The sequence below is a fragment of the Mesoplodon bidens genome (assembly GCF_964165515.1).
Source record: "Mesoplodon bidens genome assembly, chromosome: 13".
Lineage (NCBI taxonomy): Eukaryota > Metazoa > Chordata > Mammalia > Artiodactyla > Ziphiidae > Mesoplodon > Mesoplodon bidens.
The window spans coordinates 31,873,384-31,889,404 of NC_138169.1; the positions used below are offsets into that span (position 1 = coordinate 31,873,384).

General features: G+C 39.9%; 1 protein-coding gene across 3 annotated transcripts in view; it reads right to left on the minus strand.

The window, feature by feature from the left end:
- Window positions 1-16,021, minus strand: part of PTPRM (protein tyrosine phosphatase receptor type M) — a 768,668-nt gene that overhangs the window by 399,261 nt on the left and 353,386 nt on the right. The window lies entirely within an intron of this gene.

Here is a 16,021-nt window from a genome sequence, read left to right on the forward strand (position 1 = left end):
ACTCTGGAGTGGGATCCAGCAATCTTTTAAAAGCCTTCCAGGTGATTCTGATGTATACCAACATCACCAAAGTATATTAACATTTGAGAATAAGGACACTAAGTAAATCAGCTCAAAAAAAATTTACTGGTTGTTATTATTGGTCCTAAGTTGGCCTAACAGATTGAAAGAAAGGAATTATATTCTAGGTTTGGGGAAAGGTTTCTCTCACCCTCCACCAGCTATGAACAAAGCATGTTTTCCTCATGGCCATGAAGAGGAACATCTTTGGGTTGGAGCTGACACAGAAGAGGTTTGGAAGGATCTCATGTAATATTACTGAACCACTAAATCAACAAACTGCAAAGTGTGACTTATCTATGGGCTTCCTCTTACTCCAAGTTGATACATTTCCTTTGTGGTTAGTTTGTATGAGCAGGCTTTATGTTACTTGCAGCCCAAAGCATCCTGATTAAAACAATTTATTTCTAAAGTTCCTCTGTGCCCTAATGTTTATGTTTCCTTTTAGAACCTCCTCGCTACAGCTATCCTGGGAATCTCTGCAACCTTTGCTCCAAATAAATATGTGCATGTGCTGCAAAACAAATGGACGACTTTATAGATTAAAACTGCGTCCATGAGGGCCAGTGCTCATGTGTTTTACCACTGTGTCCTCCATGCCTAGGAGAGTGTTTATCAAATAAGAAGGTCTCCATAAATAGTTGATGAATAAAGAAAGGAAAGGAGGGGGAGAGAGAGAGGGAGGGAGGGAGGGAGGGACGGAGAGAGGGATGATGGGGAGGGGGGAACCAAAATGAGGTGTGGAGGGTATTTTAATTCAGTTATGTCTACTCAGCTTTCCCACTGGCTGTCCTTTTAGCTGGTTCCCGTGGGGTCGTTTGATGCCTGCTGCATTCCTGGATGCCACATCACATAACATGCAAGGTGAGAAAGGACCCTTTCTCCTTGTACATCATTAAAGAGCAAAGGAACCTTTTCCAGAAGCCTCCCCAGCCCTGTGGTCTTCTTTGCATGTCTTTTGGACCAGAATTTCACTGGTTGAAGACTGAAGTGTGAAAATTAACGATTTTTAAAATATTCAAAGAAAATGTGGAAGTATCTTCTAAAACAAGACTGGAAAACAAGCCACTGGAAAAACAGCAGTTTGATTAGTAAAAGTGACTGCATATCTCATCATCTACCTAGAATAAATATATTTGGATTGATTCAAATTCTAGTGATAATTTAATCACATATTAAGATATATGGATAGTTCTAAAGGCTATGATTGACAGATTTAATATACAAAATGTAAACATTTCTCTTCAACAAAATTTATCGTGAATAAAGTCAAAAGACAAATGGTAGAATGAGGGAAAATATTTAGAAAACATATAACAGACAAGTAGTTAATAACCCTACTATATAAAAGACTCCTACAAATTAAAAAGGAAAAGATTGTAATAGCATCCTAAAAATAGAAATAGATAATGTGATGATTAAAAATATCGTCAACCAAAACCTATGGGATGCAGCAAAAGCAGTTCTAAGAGGGAAGTTTATAGCAATACAATCCTACCTCAAGAAATATCTCAAATAAACCACCTAACCTTACACTTAAAGCAATTAGAGAAGGAAGAACAAGAAACCCCAAAGTTAGCAGAAGGAAAGAAATCATAAAGATCAGATCAGAAATAAATGAAAAAGAAATGAAGGAAACGATAGCAAAGATCAATAAAACTAAAAGCTTGGTCTTTGAGAAGATAAACAAAATTGATAAACCATTAGCCAGACTCATCAAGAAAAAAAGGGAGAAGATTCAAGTCAACAGAATTAGAAACGATAAAGGAGAAGTCACAACTGACACTGCAGAAATACAAAGGATCATGAGAGATTACTAGAAGCAACTCTATGCCAATAAAATGGACAACCTGGAAGAAATGGACAAATCCTTAGAAAAGCAAAACCTTCCAAGACTGAACCAGGAAGAAACAGAAAATATAAACAGACCAATCACAAGCACTGAAATTGAAATTGTGATTAAAAATCTTCCAACAAACAAAAGCCCAGGACCAGATGGCTTCACAGGTAAATTCTATCAAACATTTAGAGAAGAGCTAACACCTATGCTTCTCAAACTCTTCCAAAATATAGCAGAGGGAGGAACACTCCCAAACTCATTCTACGAGGCCACCATCACCCTGATACCAAAACCAGACAAAGATGTCACAAAAAAAGAAAACTACAGGCCATTATCTCTGAGGAACATAGATGCAAAAACCCTCAACAAAATCCTAGCAAACAGAATCCAGCAGCACATTAAAACGATCATACACCATGATCAAGTGGGGTTTAGCCCAGGAATGCAAGGATTCTTCAATATATGCAAATCAATCAATGTGATACACCATATTAACAGACTGAAGGAGAAAAACCATATGATCATCTCAATAGATGCAGAAAAAGCTTTTGACAAAATTCAACACCCATTTATGATAAAAACCGTCCAGAAAGTGGGCATAGAGGGTACTTACCTCAACATAATAAAGGCCATATATGACAAACCCACAGCCAACATTGTTCTCAATGGTGAAAAACTGAAAGCATTTCCTCTAAGATCAGGAACAAGACAAGATTGCCCAGTCTCACCGCTATTTTTCAACATAGTTTCGGAAGTTTTAGCCACAGCAATCAGAGAAGAAAAACAAATAAAAGGAATCCAAATTGGGAAACAAGGAGTAAAACTGTCACTGTTTGCAGATGACATGATACTATACATAGAGAATCCTAAAGATGCTACCAGAAAACTACTAGAGCTCATCCATGAATTTGGTAGAGTAGCAGGATACAAAATTAATGCACAGAAATCCCTTGCATTCCTATACACTAATGATGAAAAATCTGAAAGAGAAATTAAGGAAACACTCCCATTTACCACTGCAACAAAAAGAATAAAATACCTAGGAATAAACCTACCTAGGGAGACAAAAGACCTGTATGCAGAAAACTATAAGACACTGATGACAGAAATTAAAGATGATACAAAACAGATGAAGAGATATACCATGTTCTTGGATTGGAAGAATCAACATGAAAATGACTATACTACTCAAAGCAATCTACAGATTCCATGCAATCCGTATCAAGCTACAATGGCATTTTTCACAGAACTAGAACAAAATATTTCACAATTTGTATGGAAACACAAAACACTCCGAATATCCAAAGCAATCTTGAGAAGGAAAAACGGAGCTGGAGCAATCAGGCACCCAGACTTCAGACTACACTGAAAAGCTACAGTAATCCAGAAAGTATGGTACTAGCGCAAAAACAGAAATATAGATGAATGGAACAGGATAGAAGCCCCAGAGATAAACTCACACACTTATGGTCACCTTATCTTTGATAAAGGAGGCAAGAGTATACAATGGAGAAAAGACAGCCTCTTCAATAAGTGGTGCTGGGAAAACTGGACAGCTACATGTAAAAGAATAAAATTAGAACACTCCCTAACACCATACACAAAAATAAACTCCAAATGGATTAAAGATCTAAATGTAAGGCCAGACACTATAAAACTCTTAGAGGTGGGCTTCCCTGGTGGCGCAGTGGTTGAGAGTCCGCCTGCCAATGCAGGGGATACGGGCTCGTGCCCCAGTCCGGGGAAGACCCCACATGCCGCGGAGTGGCTGGGCCCGTAAGCCATGGCCGCTGAGCCTGCACGTCCGGAGCCTGTGCTCCGCAACGGGAGAGGCCACAACAGTGCGAGGCCCGCATACCACAAAAAAAAAAAAAAAAAAAAAAACTCTTAGAGGAAAACACAGGCAGAACACTCTATGACATAAATCACAGCAAGATCTTTTTTGATGCACCTCCTAGAGAAATGGAAATAAAAACAAAAATAAACAAATGGGATCTAATGAAACTTAAAAGCTTTCGCACAGCAAAGGAAACCATAAACAAGACGAAAAGACAACCCTCAGAATGGGAGAAAATATTTGCAAACGAAGCAACTGACAAAGGATTCACCTCCAAAATTTACAAGCAGCTCATGCAGCTCAATATCAAAAAAACAAGCAACCCAATCCAAAAATGGGCAGAAGACCTATACAGACATTTCTCCAAAGACGATATACAGATTGCCAACAAACACGTGAAAGGATGATCAACATCACTAATCATTATAGAAATGAGAATCAGGTATCACCTCACACTGGTCAGAATGGCCATCATGAAAAAGTCTACAAACAATAAATCCTGGAGAGGTTGTGGAGAAAAGGGAACCTTCTTGCACTGTTGGTGGGAATGTAAACTGGTACAGCCACTATGGAGAACGGTTTGGAGGTTCCTTAAAAAACTAAAAGTAGAACTACCATATGACCCAGCAATCCCACTACTAGGCATATACCCTGAGAAAACCATAATTCAAAAAGAGTCATGTCCCACAATGTTCACTGCAGCTCTATTTACAATAGCCAGGACATGAAAGCAACCTAAGTGTCCATTCACAGATGAATGGATAAAGAAAATGTGGCACATATATACAATGGAATATTGTTCAGCCATAAAAAGAAACGAAATTGAGTTATTTGTAGTGAGGTGGATGCACCTAGAGACTGTTGTAAAGAGTGAAGTAAGTCAGAAAGAGAAAAACAAATACCATATGCTAACACATATATATATGGAATCTAAAAGAAAAATTATGGTTCTGATGAACCTAGTGGGAGGACAGGAATAAAGACACTGATGTAGAGAATTGACCTGAGGACATGGGGAGGGGGAAGGGTAAGCTGGGACGAAGTGAGAGAGTAACATTGACATATATACATATAAATGTAAAATAGACAGCTAGTGGAAGCAGCTGCATAGCACAGGGAGATCAGCTCGGGGCTTTGCGACCACCTAGAGGGGTGGGACAAGGAGGGTGGGAGGGAGATGCAAGAGGGAGGGGATATGGGGATATACATATGCATACAGCTGATTCACTTTGTTTCACAGCAGAAACTAACACAACACTGTAAAGCAATTATACTCCAATAAAGATGTTAAAAAATATATAGTCAATACACACATGAAAAATAGTAAAATGTAAATTAATATAGTAACACACCATTTCTAAACTGATAAATTGATAAATTGTAAAAGATCATTAATATACAATCTCAAAAGCATGTCTAGAAACTAACATTCTCACACTTTGCTGATGGAGTTTAACTTGCTAGAACCTTCTGGAAAGTAATGTGACCTCTACTAAAATCTTAAATGCATGTATCTTTGGCCCACCAATTCTATCTGAAAACTGTAACCTACAGAAATAAAAAATAATAAAAGCAGATACATTTATAGATATTGACTGAAATATTCTTTTTAATAGAAAGAACAACAGTATCCATCAAAAGGGAGAAGGGCTGAATAATTAGGGTATCCATATTTCATAATAGTAAGTCGCTACTACTAAGAGTGAGTTAAAGATATGTAAATATTGCACTGGACTCTAGCCACTAGAGAGATGTTCAGAGAGTAGACTGATGTGAAATCAAACTGCAGAACCTTACGTACAATATAATATTGCATTGTTAGAACTAGTAAGCAACAGACCTGGGACACAGATTGATATTTATATGTCTAAATGGGCACAGAGAGAGATGTGCAAAGATAAACACCCAAGTATTATCCCCAAGAAAGGAACTGCAAGAAAGATGAGGAAATCTATGACCTTCTTCACTATATATTTCCATAATTTTTGCCTTCTTATATGGTACCTATGAATTCAGTAATTAAAATAGATCAACAAGCTACAAACATTAACAAATAAAATGTTATGTATGATGAATTCATGATCCAACTTAAGAGCAATATAGTCTAGCTAAAGAATAGTAAATATGTAAAAATATATAACACCTAACAGAAATATATGTTAATACCTGTATCTTTTCTACTGCTAATATATGCTAGAAAGAGTTTTCAATGCCAGCTATAAATCCATGTCTATAGTCACTTGTCTAGATCTGTAAGAAAGAAATATTGCTATTTGGTCAATAGAAATATTTTACCTGAGTAGTTATATTACTTACATTACTCATTCTACAAAGGTAATAACATGGATGGAAGATCAGCAATCTTGATCTCAAACTGTTCTATTATCTTTCTTATTTTAATAATAGGTATAACCATACTTCCTAATAAAATTTCTGCTATTTGTAGTTTTAATTTCATTTATATGCATTATTCATGTTTAAAGCTTTCTATTCACTCAAAATTTATTCTAATAGGTAATGCAATTACCAGTTCTTTGTATTCTTAAAATTAATTTATAAAAATATTACCCAAACACAGGAATGTGGTTAACCCTCATAAACTAAAATTGTGACATATCATCAAGCTTTCATATTCTGTTGTTATCACTCTGCAAGTTTTAGCTCTCATTTATTTTACTTCTTTTTAATTTAGTTTGTAACAACGGGAGCGACATTATACTTACAAATGAAGCAGGCAAGTTCTAATCAGAGCCCAAATGCCACTGAATGTATTCCAATGAGTTATCCATTCACATTAAAGAGGACAAATGAGCTGAGAGCTGGTGTGATAAGAGGAGGATGAATGTGAGCCGGCCTAGGCAAGATGGATAGAAGCACACGGGACCTATGAGGTCAAAGATAAAATCCATCTATTTCCCAATTTGTGAAATTGGATTTGCTGCGTTTGAGGCACAAACCCAGAGCGAACCTGGCGAGTTAAGGGTGCATGAACTTTTCCTGAAATGTCCTGAAGACAAAGGTCATACTGAGACTAATTCTTTCTGCTCTTGAGTCAGGGGCTCAGAAGCCAGGTAGAGCCTGTCTCAGAAGCAGTCCACAGGGGAAGAATTTACCTGTGCACATTTCAGTCCCTTATATCCACAGCATCAGGACCCTCACCTCCAATCTCATTCCATGAGAGTCTTATATACCTTCCTGATTGTCTGCAGGTAAAGGGGCAAAGGGGAAGACATCCACCAGGATGCCTCCATCACAGTGAGAGGCTGCCTTACTGCTCTAATCACACTGTGCTTGTCAGGCTTTGTGTGTTCTCAGCGAACTCAGAGGTGTTAGGGCCTGGGGCAGGGCTCTTCCAAGGGCTAACATGTCAAAAACACTCAGCGGGGCTTCCCTGGTGGCGCAGTGGTTGAGAGTCCGCCTGCCGATGCCGGGGACATGGGTGCGTGCCCCGGTCCGGGAAGATCCCACGTGCCGCGGGGCGGCTGGGCCCGTGAGCCATGGCCGCTGAGCCTGCGCGTCCGGAGCCTGTGCTCCACAACGGGAGAGGCCACAGCGGTGAGAGGCCCACGTACCACAAAAAAAAAAAAAAAAAAAACCACTCACCGGGTCACTAATAATGGCAACCACCACTGCAGACTGACGCCTCATACGTGAGTAAAGTCTTCACAGTTATCCTATTTCTTTGCCACCCTTCAGGGACTTTGGGTCACTGTGCTTTTTCCCAACAACACGGGAAAGAGTCAAAAATGCACCGTTTTCCCAGGTTCCAGTGAATATTGCAATAGCTTTTGACATTAGCTTGAGGACGTACATCTATTTTTTGTTTTACTTAAAGCAAACTGCAATTTGGTGAGTGTGTCAACCAAAACCCATCTGACCAGCTTAAACGTCCTATTGGAAGATTTTGCCACAATAGTGTGTATCCTCAGTCACAATAACTGTATTCGTTTTATCAGAATTTTCTAGCAGACCTATTGGGTTTTCCTCAACATAGTTTGTAAAGATCCGAACGAACTTTTTGGCCAACCCAGTACTCAGACTTCAGAGTGACCAGAGTTCTCTGCTAACCATTTCTCATGCATTTAGCACATTTAATTCTCCCAACAGTGCTATGAAGAAGGTGCTAGTATTGGTAGAAAACAGACTAGAATTATTAGAAACTTAGGTTCCTAGGTTTAGTAATTTGTTGAGATATTCTTTAGCTGTTAGTGTCAGAACCAGCACTCACCCCAAGTCAGGCAGACTTTAAAGGGAAAGAAGTTAACCAATGGACACTGTCTTCTCTGAATATGTCCGAAATATTCACAAAGGCAATTTAGAATGTTTAGTCATGCCCTGAGTCTTAACAAAAAACCTAAGTAAGCAGTGCATATTGATTATGCAGAGGACCCAGGCTATGAGAAATGCTTACATAGAGACCACAAAATAGAAGTCTACGGAATCATAAGTTTGACAAGGAACTAAGGCATTTGCTCTAATAAAAATTAAAAATTTCATTCTCAGTACTAAATTTTTTTTTAATATATAAGAGATTTGGGGAAAGATTTAGATGACCCAGGGTCTCTTTAAAAACTGCCTACGTTAAGATTTAGTGGGTGTCTTCCTCTTTCTAGAAGATACTGCTGTGCGAAGCAGAAGCATCCTTAAGCCTTCTGGTGGCCTTGGGCTCACTCAGCATGCTGAAGTCGGTACTTAATAGGGGACTAATCCTGACCACAAGGATGTTTCTCTATGACAGCAAAGCCCCTCTGACAGAGACTGATGGGATCCGAGCACTAGAACCAGGAATTTGGTCAAGCCCTTCAATGATAAGACATACAAAACGCAGTCCGGGGGGTTCTGCGATTTTCTCCAGTGTCAAATGGCCCATCAGAGGTATGGCCGGGGGAAGCCACAGCCAATGACTGATAATCCCCAGATCTTTCTCTTAAGTTTCTTTCCCTCCTCAGTGCATTCAAAGCTACACAGGGAGCTGCCTACAAAGGCTTCAACCTCACACCTACAAGTCTGTTAGCAATGCTCACTCTTCACTGTCAAGGGGCCTGCTTGGCACCTTCTAGAACTACCAGGGCACTTAAGAGTCACAGAGGCAGGATAACGAGGACTCTGAAAGCAACCACCTCCATCTGTCTGGTCTTCCTAGAGGCCTTTCCAAACCTCTCATACAGAGTTGCTCCAGTAGTTCTAACCCTATCCCCCTCCTCCCCCGCCATGGCCTTAGGGCTCAGACATGGGGAAAGTGCTGACTCAGTGCTTAAAGGCAGGGTTTCAGGTTTGGGTATTACAGCCTCTGGGGCATGAAAGCCTGTAAGGCAGGGACTGAATATATTATAATAAAAAAGGTGCCACGTTGCTGCTCTGCACCTGTCCTCTGCCCAGTTGCGATGCACTACCCAATGCCATGTATTTACATCTGCAGACTAATAGGGCAGATACTTTTTAATACCCTTTTAATGTTTATAAATAAGAAAGGTTCTTACAAATGTATGGACACCAAGGGGGGAAAGCAGGGTGGAGGGGAGGATGAACTGGGAGACTGGGATTGACATATATACACTAATATGTATAAAATAGATAACTAATAAGAACCTACTGTGTAAAAAATAAATAAAATAAAATTCAAAAAAAAAAGAGAAAGGTTTTAATGGTTTAATGTGTTGGAAATGGTTTAACGTGTGGCACTCAGGCTCAGTAGTTGTGGCTCGCTGGCTCTAGAGCGCAGGTTCAGTAGTTGTGGAGCACAGGCTTAGCTGCTCTGTGGCATGTGGGATCTTCCCGGACCAGGGCTCGAACCTGTGTCCCCTGTATTGGCAGGTGGATTCCTAACCGTTTTGCCACCAGGGAAGTCACATTAAACCATTAAATGGTTTAAAGTGTTGGAAATGCATTAAAAAAACCTGTTGCCCTTTGGCAGAGCTCTTTTAGAATTAGAATTACCACACTTTAATTTTTTTCCCTGGTAAATAAACTTAAATGAAAAATAAATTATGTTCCATCCAATGAGGTCTTGGCCTGTATTCATTCTGAGTCTCAGCCTTTGCCAGGTCTTAGATGGGCTCCCACCTGTCCCCCAGTGCCCGTAGGTGATCCGTGCAGGTCCAGAGACATACTGCAATGCCAGCAACAGTTCTGTACAGAAAACACAAATCTGGCTACCCTTGATTTAGGAAGAAAACAAATCAAGTTTTGACAGGGTTTAAATTCAGATCAGACCCATCCCAACCAGATTGTCTCTTTTGCTCCCACAAGAGGAACTAAGAATGATAAATAAATAGACACAGAGAGGTCGGCCTTCAGTGGAATGCAGGTATCATGCAATCTGGGCTTCATGGAAGGCCCTGTTGCCAAGAAACCCATCACTTTCCATTTCCCATAAGCGAATCCCATTCAAGAGTATTTAAAACGATTGGGACTGACATATACACATTACTATATATAAAATAGATAACGGATGAGAACCTACTATATAGCACAGAGAACTCTACTCAATACTGTGTATGGCCTATATGGGAAAAGAATCTAAAAAAGAGTGGATATATATATCTATGTATAATTGATTCACTTTGCTGTACACCTGAAACTAATACTACATTGTAAATCAACTATACTCCAATAAAAATTAAAAATAAAACAAGTCACTCTTGTGTCACATTTAGCAAACATGGTGAATTAATACTTCAAAACCAATATTAACCTAAATCTAGTGAGATTTAGACTAGGCCTGGTAGGACAGAGTGTGTTGCTACAATAAAGCATGTTAAAGACGGTCTCAGGGTAAACAGTAAGAGACATCACGGAACATTAACTTGTAGTTAATGGAACATTCCCCACGGCCATCCAAGCATGTGGCAAAGGCAGGAGAGAGCTACACAAATACATTTGTTCTAGGGCAGCAGTACGACCACCATCGCAAAGAACAGGAGATGCACAAAAATGTACACCACCATAGGCTGAGCATAAATTCACTGTCTCACAGGCCACAGAGCAATGGAAGGTGAAGTGACTTGAAGTAGATGAAAAGTATGGCCCATCTCTCATGTCACTGCAAGTAGGATAGACAAGGTAGCTATAACTGTGTTTATCAAATCCCAAGTAGAACAAAAATGCATTTTAATGTAACACATAATCAAAGTTCTTATTACAGTCACAGAAAAGGTTCTAACTAGGCATATATAGAACAAATATATACCTCTCTACAAATATAAAATGTACCCCCCCTTACTAGTTTAAAAGAACGGTTCATTATTTTAAAAAACCCTCCAATTTCTTATCTCACTCGTTATTCTTGACAAACAGAAGGCTGTCTGTTGATGGGATGGCTATACCATCCTGATGCAGCACTTATATGCATATACTTGAACTCTCTGGAAACACAGCATTACCACCTGCTCTAGGAGGCAAGATTTCCACAAGTTAGAAAGATAAAACATTTTTAAACTTCGAGAATTTTTCACTGAAAACTAATGCAATTGCTTAAAGTCTCAAAGGGGTTTACAAAGAATCCCATAAACTAAGTATACACCATACAACGTTATCAGAGTAATTACAAAGGTGCAATCACACATGCTACAATATGGATGAACCTTGAAGACGTTACGCTAAGTGAATAAGTCAGGCACAAAAGGACAAATTCTGAACGATCCCACTTACATGAGGGACCTCGAGCCACCAAGCTCATAGAGACAGAAAGTAGAACGGGGGTTGCCAGGGGGGACCCGTGTGGGGAAGGGCTATGGAGTTTCAGTTTTGCAAAATGAAAAAGTCTTGGAGATTGATTGAGTGTATGGAACGCTACTGAACCGTACATTTAGAAATGGTTAAGAAGGTAAATTTTATGTTAGGTTATTTTAGCACGATTAGAAATAAAAAATAATCTAATAAAAAAAATCCTACCCTTCCATTCTCTATCTCTTTCTCTATTTCTCTTCATAGCATTTATTATATTATATATGTGTGTGTATGTAATATACATATATTTATATATACAAACACGTACATATATTTATTTATTTATTGCCTGTACAATTCCTCCCTCCAATACCCCCAAATATATCAGCTCTGAAGGCCAGATCTCCTCTTGTTGCTCTGCCCTTAGGGCCTGGAACAGTGCCTTACAAATATGGGTGCTTAATAAATTTCTTATGCGTAGAATTTTTAAACAGTGCAATCATTCTTCTTTCAAATGTTTTTAGTTATATTAAGTCTAAAGAACACATTTCAGTTCAGCTTTTTCTCACTCTCACCAATCCTAACTGTTAAGTCATTAGTTTACCATCATCCTGTTTTAACTCCTGGTGCCAGTTATTAGCAAGCCACTTAGCCACAGTTAAACAATAACCAGGATACATAAAAAGCGATATCCCCAAATAAGCACTTAAAAAGTCCACTGTGAAAATCAAGCTAACAGCATCACCCATTTCTCTTTTTCAAGTAGCTACGAGTTAATGACTTGTGATATACAGGCGGCACATAGTTACAAGGATATAAGATATAATAGGAAACACAAACTAAATTGCATTTTGCTTCACTGGATACTGAAATAATTTCAGCTCTCTGAGGTTTCCCAACTATAGCTGAAATGCAAAGTTGAAAAATAAGTAGATATGTGTATAAATCTTCAAAGTAGCTCCTGACTATAACCATTTTTAATATCCCATGTCGGCAGGGCCTTTTCTCATGTGTAAAATACCTTTACAGATAATGTCTAACCCGATCTTCAAAAACACCTCAGATATTATCAGGGCAGGTGTCGAGGGCTCCCTATTTGGAGAATCAGAGAAGCCAAGTGATTTGATCAGGGTCACACGTGCAAGAGCCTGTGCATATATCTGAAAATAATTTTCAGAAGCATAAGAAGCAAGAGGTCTGGCAGTGTGCTCCCGTACGATTCTTGAAAGAAATACGACCAGGTGATAAGATCGCATCTACAAGCCACACATGAAAATCAATTCCAGAGCACAGAGATGGGTCATAAACAGTGATCTTTCCATTTCAATGCATGAAACGAAATACGGTTTCGTGGGTGTCACCACAGCGTGACAGGACAGGCCCCATGGGTGCAGCACCGAAATGAAAACAGAGCTTGTCCAAAAGAAACAGATTTGATAGAAAAAGAATCCGAGAATGGCGTCTGGCATGGGATGCAATGCCCAACTGCAGGGGATTCTCTGAGTGCAAATATAAAACTGTATCCCTCCGATTTTCAATTTACCAGATGAGTAATCTAAGGCAACAAAATCAGGTTGCCAACATCTAATTCTTTTGAATGAAAATGTTAAAAGATAATTTTTTTTTCGCCACGGGCAGTTAACTTGTATTGACTACTTGTTATGTGTAAGGTTCTGTCCTAGGCACCTTACATGCACATTAGCTCCTTCAGGCTTCACAGCCACACTAGGAGATACAACACTATTATTATCACCCCTGTTTCACAGATGAGACAAGAGAAACTCAGAGAAGGTACGAAGTCTTCCCAAGGTCACATGTCTAGCTCCGTGCAGAGCCAGGACTCCAACGCAGGCAGCCTGGTGCCAGAGCCCAAATTCTCAACTGCTGACTCCAGCTGTAGTATCCTCAGGCACTGGCATTTCATGAAAGTGATATTTTAGCATAAAACCAGGCGGGAAGCTCAGAATAAGAGTCAGTCTTTCAAATTTAACCTGTTTAGCTGTATGAAAAACTCAGTGGTTTTCCCCCCGTTTGCTCAGATTTTTGCAAACGTCATCACAGACCTCCACTGCCCAGCACAGCACTCGATACGCATGATTAGGGAGAATTTGGAAAAGGATAAAATAAAAGTGAACTCCGAGACGTTCAGGGTAGAAATATACACTGGATCACTTCATTAGAAAGAGAACATAGACTCTTCATGCTGAAGAGGCCTTCAGGTTCAGCCAGCTCAATCCTCTCGTGAGTAAAGAATCTCCTTCTGCAATGCCAGGTTCTGCCTGAACCCACCAGCCACTGGAAACTCGTTATGCATGACTTAGCTCTTGTCAAATCTGCACAGACACCCTGCTCGTCCCCATCCTCTTTCTCAATTCTTCCATCATTCCACGTTGGCTGAGCAAAGTTCCAGAACATTTCCTATCCTGGGTGCTTTCCCTTGAGTACAGTCTATTCTGTGCTTTCTCTCTTAAAATGTGGGGACCAGAAGTAAGTGTGACAATAACAGGGAGGCTTCCCAGCACGGGTAGAAAAAGACTATCACCACCTACAACAGAGGCTTTGCTTTCTTAATGCAACCTACACTTCTATTAGGGTTTTTTGTTTGTTTGGTTTTTGTTTTTGTTTTTTGGAGGGGGTGGTGAGGCCATAGCATTACAGAGTGATTAACAGAATATGGACCATACTGTAGATGCATACGTATTTAAACCTAACCCTCAATCTCTTTTTTTATATGTGCTGCTGCTAAGTTTTATTACTCTAATTCCAGACACATACTCTTGGCCTTTTAAACCACACGGGATGGATGCCCAATTATTCCTACTACCTGTCACCCTATTAGATTCATCCACTGTTCATGCCTGGCCAAGGCCATTTTCCATTTTCCATCTGCTTGGCAGAATGCTCAGTGTCTCTCTCAGGTTTTGAGGTCCATGACTTGCTCTTTCTGAACCCCAAACACTCGCGAACCATCTGAGGAAGAGGCTGGGACTGTTAGCACATTTTTGTCTAGAGTGTGTAGCATCCACCTTCCCCCTTTTCATTCCGTCCTGCATACCACGATTTCACACGGCTCACCTGAGCAGTCAACAAGCTCTCCTTCAGATTTTCTCAAAAGTCTCAGTTCAGCAAAGGGTGAAACTGTATTTCTTCCGACAGTAAGAGGCTCATTCAACTTCCCTTTCCTCACCCACCCAGCATCTCCCCCTCTCATTTCTAGCTTTGACCCTCTCACCTAACATATTTCTATTTCCTAAGATTGACTTGTTCGACCACAGCTTTTTCAAAAATGCTCAATCCCCGTGCAGGACAGATATGCAACAGTGTCCACGGCAGGTTACAAATGGTAAGAGGAAAAAGCCTGCTTTCTCATCAGGCTTCCTTGCTTAAGTGAGGTTTAACCTCTAAGGCACAGGGCTGGCATGCAAATATCCATCCAGGATTGGTTTTAATGTTTTAAAAAAGGGCTGCCATTCTACTATGAAAGTTTCTACATTTACACATCATGCAGCCATAACAAAAAGGCTTACTGAAAACAGATATGCACGCCTTATATTTAGGGGAAATGTAGACAATAATCATGTTGATACCTGAAATGTACAAGCACAAAACCAGGAGAAAATACAAAAGAACAGAACTGAAAACAATAGGTAGGTGGGGTTGTCAGTGACTAGAATGACAGATTGGATCCTTTCTCCAGCCTAGACAATGGGATTCTAACCTTCTTTTGGAGAGGAAGACGATCTAGCACCATGCCCCCAAACAGGATTCCTCAAAGTAACGCTGAAGTGAAAGAACACAAACTTATTGCTCACAGAGCATGCGGGGAGGACCGCAGGGGTTTCTATTTCCCTGGCCCTAGTAAGGGGGTCACAGTATTGGCCCCAGAGACTTCAAGAGGCAGTTATAAAATAAATAACAGATTTGAAGGCAATTCTTATATTGTAAAGTGATAGACACAGTGTTACACAGCTATTGTTTGCATTACAACAGATGATAAATTATTTCAAAAAAGGCAGGGAAATTTTATTCAATTAAAGAGAGAGAGGAGATGACATGGTGTAAGAGAAGTGAGGAAGAGAAAGTGTTGTCAAACTCCTTTCTCCTTGGACCACCCATGGCGGCTGTGAGAATCACCACAGTTCTTAGACCAGAGGCTCTGCGCTGAGCGTGATATGACCATGGGGACGTGGGACTTGGGAAACAGACCTGGGTGGACAAGGCAGGCCCAACAGCACATACCCCAAGAAGAAAAAGGGTCCTGTTCCCTCTTCTAACAAAAATAGTTTTACAAAAATAATTTTTTTCCATGAGCTTTTCGAAACTATACACTCCAAATTATGAAGAAAGAATGAAGCAGTTACCATTGTTAAGGTTTAATCATTTCTCCTACCAGACAGGGTTAGACTGCGCTCTGAGTACTTTTAAAACTTAAAAGGAAACGAAACCTACTGATAAGTGTCCTCTTAAATAATGCCACCCGAAGAATCAATTATCTCCATAAAAATTTCTTGAGTCTCCTCACCTCAGCCCTCAATTCAGTGCAAGAATCTGCATTTAAATGATGAAAGAACACTTCAGTATCCCAACCTGTCATTTCTCTCTACTTCCGACCCAAG